The sequence below is a fragment of the Hippoglossus stenolepis genome, chromosome 19 (genome assembly GCF_022539355.2).
Source record: "Hippoglossus stenolepis isolate QCI-W04-F060 chromosome 19, HSTE1.2, whole genome shotgun sequence".
In the NCBI taxonomy this organism is placed as follows: Eukaryota; Metazoa; Chordata; class Actinopteri; order Pleuronectiformes; family Pleuronectidae; genus Hippoglossus; species Hippoglossus stenolepis.
The window spans coordinates 7,200,191-7,210,929 of record NC_061501.1 but is presented as its reverse complement, the minus strand read 5'-3'; positions in this window follow the sequence as shown (position 1 = coordinate 7,210,929).

Sequence of the window (10,739 nt, the reverse complement as noted above, 5' to 3'; positions counted from 1 at the left end):
CTGCGTAGCTTTTAACCTTTCAATATCAGAAATAGTCCTGCTCTTTTAGAGATCCGGACAGGGACAGAGCCACTCAGCTTCGCCTCACAGAGAAGAGGACTCGCTCCAGCCCCTCCGACACTTTCCACTGTCTCGCAGCAGAAAAGTGACACTGCAGCAGAGTCATAAGTCGTTAGGATGGACACTGCTGATAAGAGCTGTCTGACTAAAGTTGGGAAGTGGAAAGCCCTCCTGACAAAACAGTGGGTAAAGTGGAATTAGGGCTGAATTTTGTTCCAAGTCCATGTGCCACTTTCCCTCCGTCATGACAGCAGGGGTGGGGGCTTTGCTGGCTTATCCGTGGGATCCAGAGACTCTGATTGTTTCCGTGATGGCCTCAAATTTCCTTGTGTTTGTTTTTTTCTTGCCTTTGCTGTGCTTTTCCTCAGACAGAACTGGGAGCAGTCAAAGGTCAGTCCTGTGGAAAACAGGGCTAACAGTTTCACTTTCACCAGCAGGGGACTTTAGAGGATTGTGTAGCCCAGTCATGTCTTTGGGGGATTCTGGGGCAATGAGATTGCTACTAAAGCCATTTAGAGCTTTATCAACACTAGCCAATCACTGTGGCCCGATGTGGAGCGCTGAGGACCATCCATCACAGAGAAGAGAGCAGGGCCAGGACGCCTCTGTCACTAGATAATGCCTTGTGAGGAGAAAAAGGAGGGGGTGGCGTCTCCAGAAGACGGAGAATGTCCTCCACTGTCCTTAAAGGACCCGTCGTCTTTCACTCTGATGAAGTCCTTTACTGTAGGCATGTCTTGTATGTATGGTGCAGCCGACAGAGGCATAAAGAAATAACCAGAACAAACACCAAAAACACACAACTTCAAGAGAAACTTCAAACCCTTTCATGGAGTCTCGAGGTCGAAGCCTAACGCCAACAACACCAACAAGGCCTGAGCACCAAGAGCCAGAGAGCTGTGTCCACCATCACCACCCAGGCTGAACCAAATCACAACACTCAAGTCTCAAAATTCGTCATTTTGGCTCTGTGTGCACAACCGTTTTTTTTTTAGCAATTGCAAACATCGTAACAAGTTGAAGAACAACCTGGACAACAACAAATAAACGAGGAATTGGGACGTGAGTTTCTACGCCCAACCACCATCAGAAAGAATCGAGTCTTGATCAAAATAAATCTACCTCAGAGATCAGAGTGATGATTTTTCAGCAGAAAAGGAGAATCTGCAGCAGCCGATCTGAGTGCAGGGGATGTTTTGTCTGAGTCCAACACTGATACATCGGGCCTATTACATTACCCAACAGCCAGGGTACACATTTCATTATTGGCAATAACATCTGCCCCATATCGTACGATAAAAGATACAAAATAAAAAAGAATCCCAGCCACCCTCAATAAAGGTGTCTGTCAGATATCTGTTCTCTCTGATGGGTGCGCAAAGAAACCACAAAGTGTAATCTTCAGCACCGAGGCCTCTGACACCAGAGAGGGAGATAACATTCACTCCGCTGCAGAATATAAGAGATCAGTCCTCCTGATGGGAGCAGGCATCAGAATAAACACTGTGACCAGACACGAACGCATGATGACAAACAGCATCAAACCTCCACACTGTCTAGATTTGAATAGAAAGGTAACAGTGAATATGGCTTCTCTCTCTCAACAGCAGCATTTTATTATTGCTATTGTTAGTTTGTCAGGATAAAATGTAAATAACTTAAAAGTCCGAACTAAGGTCTGTTTGTTTATGTGAAATCTCTACGAATTACAACACAACCATTAACATATATTGGGTTTAGTTTAGTTATATATACATATATATATATCATTGTAACATATTGGTATACTGTTAGCATTTTGATTAGTAGATTACATTTAACATATTAACATTACATTCTACAGCTGTTTTTTAACCTTCTTATTTCCCATTAGAGATCTTTATATGTACTTCCAACTAATATTGTGTTGTGAGTTTTTTAGGTTGATGTGGATGAAATAATGGATACAGTATGTTCTCCTAAAAACTCTGTGTCCAGAGCTCAGCTGTGTACTGGGTAATTGTCTTTTTTATTTTCCTTTTTAATGAGAATATGTTTTGGGAAGTGTTTTGTGAGCTCGACTCGACAGCCGGTTTTCAACATGTGTTGTAAACTGTAAAAGAATAAACTGAAAACTGCACTGCACTTCCGTTCCTGAGAAGGACACCACGCGACACGATGCTGTGAGAACCGCCACAGTCGTTGTGTTATTTTCCTGACACTGATTGACGTCTGTGTAACGCGGCGCTGGCATCGCGTACTGCCGCAAGAGAAAAGTTGTAGATTCACGTGACCACGCTGTCACATTTAGATTCAGATCTCACCAACTTTTGTTCTCGTTTCACTTGTCCTGAGGATTTCTATTTCTTCCTCTCGTTAGGTGACTGTGCTGAGCTCCACTCTGTAATTTTCGAAGCCCCGGGGAACTCGGTCTCTCTCATGTTTCACCACCAGACTGGAGGCGCTGGCAATTGCAGAGTGAGGAGTTCATGCACTCGCAACAAATATCACCACTGCCTCCTTTGGCCTTTTGCTCAGCCCTTAAATGACTTCTCTAGCTTAGAAAAATGAAATGAAAAGCAGTGTGTCTTGCTTGACAATGAAAGCTGTGCAGGGTGTCTGTGCACCTGACTCGTCCTGAAAGACCCTCTACCTCAGCTGACCCTCGCAGCGGTATGGGAAGGAAAAGTCATTTAGTGGCGCTCCACACGATGACTCATTCCCCCTCTGCCAGAGCCAGATGAGAAGGGAACTTCCCTTCTTTCCTTCTTCAGTGACTCCTGTCTCTCCACTCCTCTCTCAGTGTTGACGTTCCCACAGCATGATGGGCGCCCGTGTGATATTTGTGTCCTGCTTCTCTTTCCACCTCCTGGCACACTGTCAGACACGTTTAAATCAAAAAAGAGAGTTAGATGGGTATAAAATTACGCAAGAGCCGGAGGGAGAAAATGATGAAGGGAAGGGGAGGGGGAGGTTGTAATCTAGAGGGATATTGCATTTCCACCACTGTATGGCTGCAGGAGGATTTTTATCACTGGACGGGCCTCAGTGTTACGAAGCTGCTTCCAAGCACCTGTGTCACATTGGAGAGTGTCGCTCTGTTGTTCACCCCATCAGAGCTGTGACACGGACATTACAGTCATCTGCTCCGTGTCCTTGGCCGGCACAGCACCTATACACACATCTTCCCCTGTGCATATGCTGCTGCCCGAAGACAGCCAAGGATTCGACGCCCGTACTGTCTGCACATTCTATTTATCCATCTCAAGTCACTCTGTGAAAACACTCAGCGGATTCAGCTCGCACACAGGCCACATTAACAGAGACGAGGTGGGATGGTTAAATCGTTTGCTCACAAGACAGATATGAGTCCCACCCAGAGTTCTGGCATTGCAGCTTTGGATGTTTGCAGTCTCTGTAAAACACTGGCGTACCCGTGGTCCTGCAGGCTTCTGGTTTCTTGGAAAATGTGGGGAAGACTAGAGCTAAGAGGCAAAACAGAGCAGCTGGAAAGATGCATGCCTTTGTACAAGGGTCATAAATAAAGGGTAGTTCTGGTTTATTTTCATTTGGGTCTTATTTTTGTAGTTGGGCTCATTGATCCTATTTGTATTAAAGGTGGAGGGGGGAAGAACCCAAACATTTGAATGGAACGGGAGGGCGAGGGGAAGGACTCTGAGAGCATCTAAATGAAATTCATCCATCACTACTGAGCCATGTCGAAATATTCACAATGGAAAAACAAACACACGTGGCCATTAACAGCCTGACCTTTTAAATTGTATGGATTTTTTGTTTTGCCGTCAACATCTCACCTGTGGTCACTGCTTCATGTAGGTCCAGAGTTTAATGTTCTTATTGGAATGTGTTACATTACCACTCATTTAAATATGCTCTCATGTACAGTACCTTTATGAGTACCTGATTAGCATGAACACATGTGGCGGCCCAAAGAGTCTGAGCAGTAGTTATTGGAGAACAGAGCCACGGTATCAAGGTCCTGCCTAAACATCAGCCCGACCAATCATGAGTCAATCTTGGCTGTCGTGACATTTTCCTTTTTGTAACCTCACATAACTAATTAAAACCACTTCAATAAAATGTTATTTGACTTTTTGGTTTGGTCCATGTCACATCTGCTAACATGGAGGAGGCTGGGTTTATGACATATGCTGTAGCCAGCCACCAGGGGGGTTATCCAGATGTTGTGGCTTCACTTTTGGGAGCTTTCATATCGTCCATTTTTATATAGCATTGATCTGTATGTTTGGTTAATACTGTTGCATGCTTTACCTTTAATATATAATGTGCATGCATGGAAAATCACTTTCACATGTAAAAAGTGAACAATAATATTCTGTGCTGTTGACTTGTTTGTTTCGTGTTTTAAGCTTCATCTCAGTTTGTTGATCTGTGTCACAATGTTCCCAGATGTCAGCAGTAACGTCACTGAGTCATCATCATCATAACAATCAAAACAATCAAAACAATGACCAAAACTGCAAACATATGTGTATCCCTGTGAGGACCAGAGCTCTAAACCACAATGCCTATAGGAGCTCAGCTTTTAGACCACGAGTCATTGTGTGACTTACTGCATATTGATCACAGCTTCTAGTTGAGTGGACAATCACAGACACAAAGCCAGGGCAGGCTGGCTATCACATTTCCATATCCACTCTAACATGATGGCGCCTATTGATTGTGCTCATCCCTTCGGCGGCTAATAAATAATATGTTGCTTTAGCTGCTGCAGTTTTTTCCCAGAGCCTCTCTTCCATATGGATCCACGATGCTGCGTAAACCCCCATTTGCTCCGAGTGGGACCACCGGCCATTACTTTATAATAAAGATGAAATATATGATGTATGTAGGATCTCGGATGGTGGTGTCGAGGCAAATAGACGGATAATTGTAATGGATGGTTTTAAGGATAGCAGAGCCATTAGCTCGGGCAGGGATACAATAAGGAAAAGAATAGCTGCTGTAATTGTGTGTCCTCTGAGTTTGTGTGAATGTGTGTGTGTGTGTGAGACAGAGAGACAGAGATCTAACTTTGACAGCAGTCAGTCTGGCAGCTCTCCATCTGTTGAATAACTTTTTTCTTGTTTTACGCAGCTGACAGCTCCTCTGTCACTCAGAGTTGTGACAAACGACGTTACACGCCGAGCTGCTCTCTTCGTGGTTGTACAGTTGTGTAGATGTACAGATCTATTCTGTAGGTCACCTCAGTCATAGTGATCCCAGGGCTGATGCATTTCCTGGACCCAAAAACAAAACACGGTAGAATTTCATTGATAAAATGGTTTTGATATTATTTGTGATGAAATAATGAATTGATGTAGGGGCATTTTTTCTTTCTCAATGTTTAAGTTGTGCCAGTGGCTGAAGTATCTCAGTGACTGACATAACATTTTGTGGCAACATTCGTGGTCTGCAGAGGATGAATCCCTCTGAATTTGGTGATTCTCCAGACCATAGTCTGTTTTAAAAGATGGAAAGTGAAGCCAAAGCGAATAGGTCATAAACCCCACCTCCTCCATGTCAGTGTCTGGGATATGGACGAAACTAAAAAGTAAAAGTACCTGTCAAAATTGTTTAACCAAAGATGGTTTCAGTTATTTGAGGTCGTAGTTACCATGGCTCCATCCCCCGATCACTGCTGCACAGACTCAGACTCTCCCACTGCACCTGGTATATGTTTGCATTTTGTTACAAAAGTTCATGTGACTCGAATGACTTTTAATTACCGTGGTAATCTGACTTCATCCGGCGCCATCTTAAAGTCAAAATATTGACTTTGGTTTATGAACAAATTACCTAATGACATTCCTACCTGGAAAATGGTAAACATTAACCTGCTTAATATTAGCACCTTAGTATTGTTGCTATGCTGAAATTAGCATTTAGCTGTAACCGTTTTGTCTAAACCTCACAGGGCTGCACAGCTGCAGCCCATGACTGTAGAGGACTGTTCTGGTTTTGCATCACAGATGTGGCGAAGTATGTTGCAATACAGAAATGTTTTGTTGTTTTATTATTATCATGTGTGAAAATGTGTGAAAATCTGTTTTAGTTTTTTTTTAATTTATTTGTCAATATTTAATGATTCAATTTGTGTATTTCTAAAAATTAAGAATACCCAAACAAAAGTTGATAAGCATATTTTATAAGTTATAGTGCAGCTACTCTTTAATTATAATAAATAATTATTTATTTATTTTATGTGCATCCTTGACCTGAGAAAACCGCAGTGACACAATAATCACCTGGAGTTTGTTATTCTGGGGCTTTCAACCACATCTCACACGTCCTATGTTTTTTCATGAATAAATAGAGCGGGCTCACTCAGGTGACAACTCCTGAGCCAGGTTTATTCACTGATGACGACTGTGACCTGTTTGTTTTTTACCCCTCACTAAGTGACAGTTAGGATGCAATGGTGACTGGGGACCGAGGGAAGAAAAGGAAGCAGAGATTTTTCTCTTGGTGTCCGTCTCACATCCTGATGCCTGAATGTGTGGAAAGAGGAAATGGAAGTGGAAAAAGAGACTAAGAGAAGGAGATGTGAATCATAAAGACACATAAATACAAATCACACAGAAAATCAGTGTGAAGTGCAGACAAAGCAGATTCTTTGCTGGAGTCGTGCCTGTTGTCAGAAAACAACACTGAGGTTTCGCTGAGCTCACGCACCAAGGGCTCGTGTCCCTCTGGACATTACCCCTCAGCACCGGGTGTGGACACCCGTCCCATCCTGTCCCTGCAAAGACACCTCGTCCGCTGTGGTCGGGGCAGGTGCTGGGTCCCAGCAGGACGGCGGTGGGGGGAGGCAATGTATGCAATTCCTGTCTGGCAAGCAGTCAGACTCTCATGGGAAAGAGGCACAGGAAGCGTGTGTGTGCGTGTTTATGTGTGTGTGTGTGTGTGTGTGTGTGTTTTGTGTGTGTGTTCATGCTACTGTTTAGACTCCTGCCTCTCTGAAAGTGAAAATCTGGCGAGGCAGCAGGTGTAGGTGGAAAAAACTGCAATGCTCTTGGATGTGATATAAGGTCAGCAGTACTGTATAGGCACACACACGAACTCACACACAAACTCTCACACACATATGTACACACACTCAGTGAATGCCTTTGAGCAGGTCTGTGGTAAAAGTCAAGCGTTGCAGTTGAGCCATACTACACTGCACCTCCGCCTGCATGAAACAGAATCAACTCACATACATATTTCAAATCAAAACATTCTACAACAATAAACTCTGTGTGTCTCTCCGCTGACATTTCTCCAAACAGTGGAAGCTTCTTTTCCAGAAAACCTGCAGCAGTCAGAGATAAAGACAGTCGCATCCATTTTACCACGTTGAATTCCAGGGGGTTTCCAGGTTGTGAAGTTCTCTAAATCTCTGCGACTGTAAAAGGCAGCTTATGACATCAGCTACCTGCCACATGGAGAAATTCAACAACCTGTGTGTAATACAGGCAGCAGTATCTGCCTCCGCTTGGCGTCTGCCCCCAAATTGTCAAAAGTCAGGTTGATTTCAATTTCTCAGGGCTTGTGATGGTCAGTCTGACCGTGACAGATCTCCCAGTGGGTCTGTGAGGATGAGGGAAGCAAAGTGTGTTGTGCTCCTGGATTTTGTTTTAAAGGCGATGGCATTCCGCCTCATCTCCCTACAAACGGCCCGAAGCTCAAATTCATACTGTAGAACTGTGTGTGGGCTGTGCAGAGAGAGTGGCAGCGAGAGTTTTCCAACAGCGCTGGGTTTTCTCTGGGGGCTCCGGTGTCCTCTCACAGTCCAAAGACATGCAAGTCAGGTGAAATGCAGGTTTAAGTGTGAATAAGAGCCGTGGCGCTGAACCTGTGAACCTTTGGAGACCTGTGTTTTGTGCTTGATAGGCTGGATTGTGAAGTATGCACACTTTTACAAACAACAGTAAATTTGTTCTGTATGATCTTAAATCAATTTGATATAATGTGCCTTAACTTTAGCTGTTTGTGTTGCATTCAAATCTGCACCAGGGCTCAGTGTCTTCTTCACAGTGCATACATTAAACTCTGGGTTACACCACAGTCTGTGTCTTGGCTCCACCGTCTCGTTTGTTTGCACTGAGACGATCCTCTGGGGCAGTGGACTAAGTGGAAGATGAAGCGTAGGTGCAGGGTGAAGGAGGAGTACAGAGGTTTAGACCTGCAGTCAGTAAAGTAGATCAGGTCGATGCCAAGCGTCAGAGGAGCACGAGGCTCTGTTAAAGCTGCCAGGAGCCGACTCAATAAGAGCTCTGTGGCCGCACATCGCAGGTCAGGTCTTGGGACAGTGCAGCACCAAACGAAGCAGTAAAGATTAAACTAAAGTGCCGAAGTTTAATTCCAGGGGTTTGACAAAATAATAAAAAATCACTTGAATTGTTAAGGAATTGCGTTTTTATAAATATCCCCCTCTATTTTCAGAAACTCAACGGTAATTGGACAAATTATCAGGATTATTTTGAACACTCGGATAAAAATACACTGCCTGATAATGACTGCCTGGAGTCGAGAGCCCATGGACAAATGCCAGGCCGAGGCTTGTTTGTGGGATTTTCTGTTTAGAAAAGCTGCTCGGTTCGGTCGAGGTCAGGAGACCAGCTCGGTCACTGGGGAATATTCTCTTTGTTTGCTTTTTAGAAGCTCTTGGGTTGCTCTCGCTGTGGGTTCTGGGGTAATTATCCATCCACACTTTAAAGCACAGTCCTGTCAGTTTTCTTGCATTTGGCTGAATCTCAGCAGATCATTTACAACGGCCCTGTACACGTCAGAATTCATTTCGCTTTCACATCATCAGTTGACACCAGCGATCCCATGTCCGTGCCATAACACTGGCTCCATCGTGTTTGACAGATGAAGTGGTAGCGTTGGATCATGACCCATTCATTATCCTGCTCCAGACTGTTCTCCTCCCATCGTGCTGGTACATGTTCATCTTGGTTTCATCTCTCCACAGCTGGACAGTATATTTTCTGGCCAGTGGTTTGCACCTTGTGGTGAACCCTCTGTATTTAGAGTCAAGAAGGTCTGCCTTGATTCTAAAGTTTGACCATCTTGAGGTTTTTCTTTTGGCCACAACTGCCATGAAACTAAGAGTCGATTGTAGTACTCCCAGGTCCCCACATATCAAAGGGGCCTTTCACACTCACTTTATCCGCAATACAAAACCCACACAGTCACGGGTAGAAGTCCACACAGAAAGACCCCAAACAAAATGGGATTTGAACCGAAAACCTGCCGTGAGGCAACAGTACTAAACACTGCACCAACATCCCACCAGGAGCTGATACCCACTTAGAATTTCAGCTGTTGTTTTAGCAGGTCATTTGGGGGCAACTCCACAAGGTGTGTAACCACCTCCAGATAAACCGTTTGATCACTTATTTCATTGAGCTAACACCAAGTGAGGGAAGGAAACATTGTCTTGTCCTTGTGGACATATTTTCTAAGTGGACTGAAGCTTTTTCTTCCTCAAAACAAGATGCAGCTGTGGTTGCAAAAGCCTTAAGATCTTAAGACCTGAAGCCACAGGATGTAATTTCTATTACAATCACTAATCTTAAGTCATCATAACTTAAAATTAGTTACTGTTGTCTTCTGTCTGTCGCTTTAAATCGACACTAGGTGCTGTGACCAAGGTTTCACCTGGTAAAAAGCCTTTGAACAAACACAGTAGTTCACAGGGGGCGACGTGTTCTTGTTCCGCATTTTTTTGAAACTGTAGTTGATGGCAACCATGGGTGACAGGCCAAAAGAAACCACCATTTCAGTAGTGGAGGAACACTACTGGTGGTCTCTGTGTGCTTTTAATTTGTGCTGCTGGTGTCTACACGCACGTCTACGGAGCCAGCGTCGTGTCTCATAGACCGAGTGGTTGAAATATATATTATGTATTATTATATACAGTATATATAATGTATTATCAAGAAATACACGTGTTTTGAATTGTTTTTCAACACAGTTACACTTGAGCATGTGAAATATTCAGTATGTGAAAGTAGCACTCAAGTGTTTGTTACGCATTTGCCCACCTGAGGTGCACACGCCTCACAGTTTGCACAACGATTAAAACCACACAGCATTTTATCAGTCTGCAAGCAGCGGCTGGAGGCACAATATGTATCCTCAAGCTGAGGTCAACTTCCTGTCGTTACTCCAACATGGCTGCTTTATCACATAAAAGGCTTTTTACAGCACCACTCAATACATTGTTTCATGCACATGCACTCTCACGGGCTACAGTATGAGGCTGTCCTATATTCCTCACAAATAAAACACACACACACGCACAGAGAGAGAGAGAGAGAGAGAACGAGAGAGAGAGAGAGACCTGACAGATTACAGTTGGCATCCGTAGCCTAGATATGAAGATAGTTGGTGCTGCAGCTCTTATCCAGAGGAAGTGGAGCTCAGCAGCCCGGCGGCCAGAATGCAGCCCGAGCTCGGAGAGGAAGAGGGAGGATATTATCATTGTCTCCATCTGTGGAAGGTGGCACAAGACAAAATGAGAGACGCACCTTTCATTAACCCTCACCTTCCTCCGCTTGTTCTCACGTGTGCATGTGTGTGTTTGTGTTGACGTGGTGATAAAACGCTGGCAGAGGGTGTGGGAAGTTACTGAGAGTGAGATGTGTGTGAACCCTGCTCTCAGACATAGAGACACTTGAGATTTAATT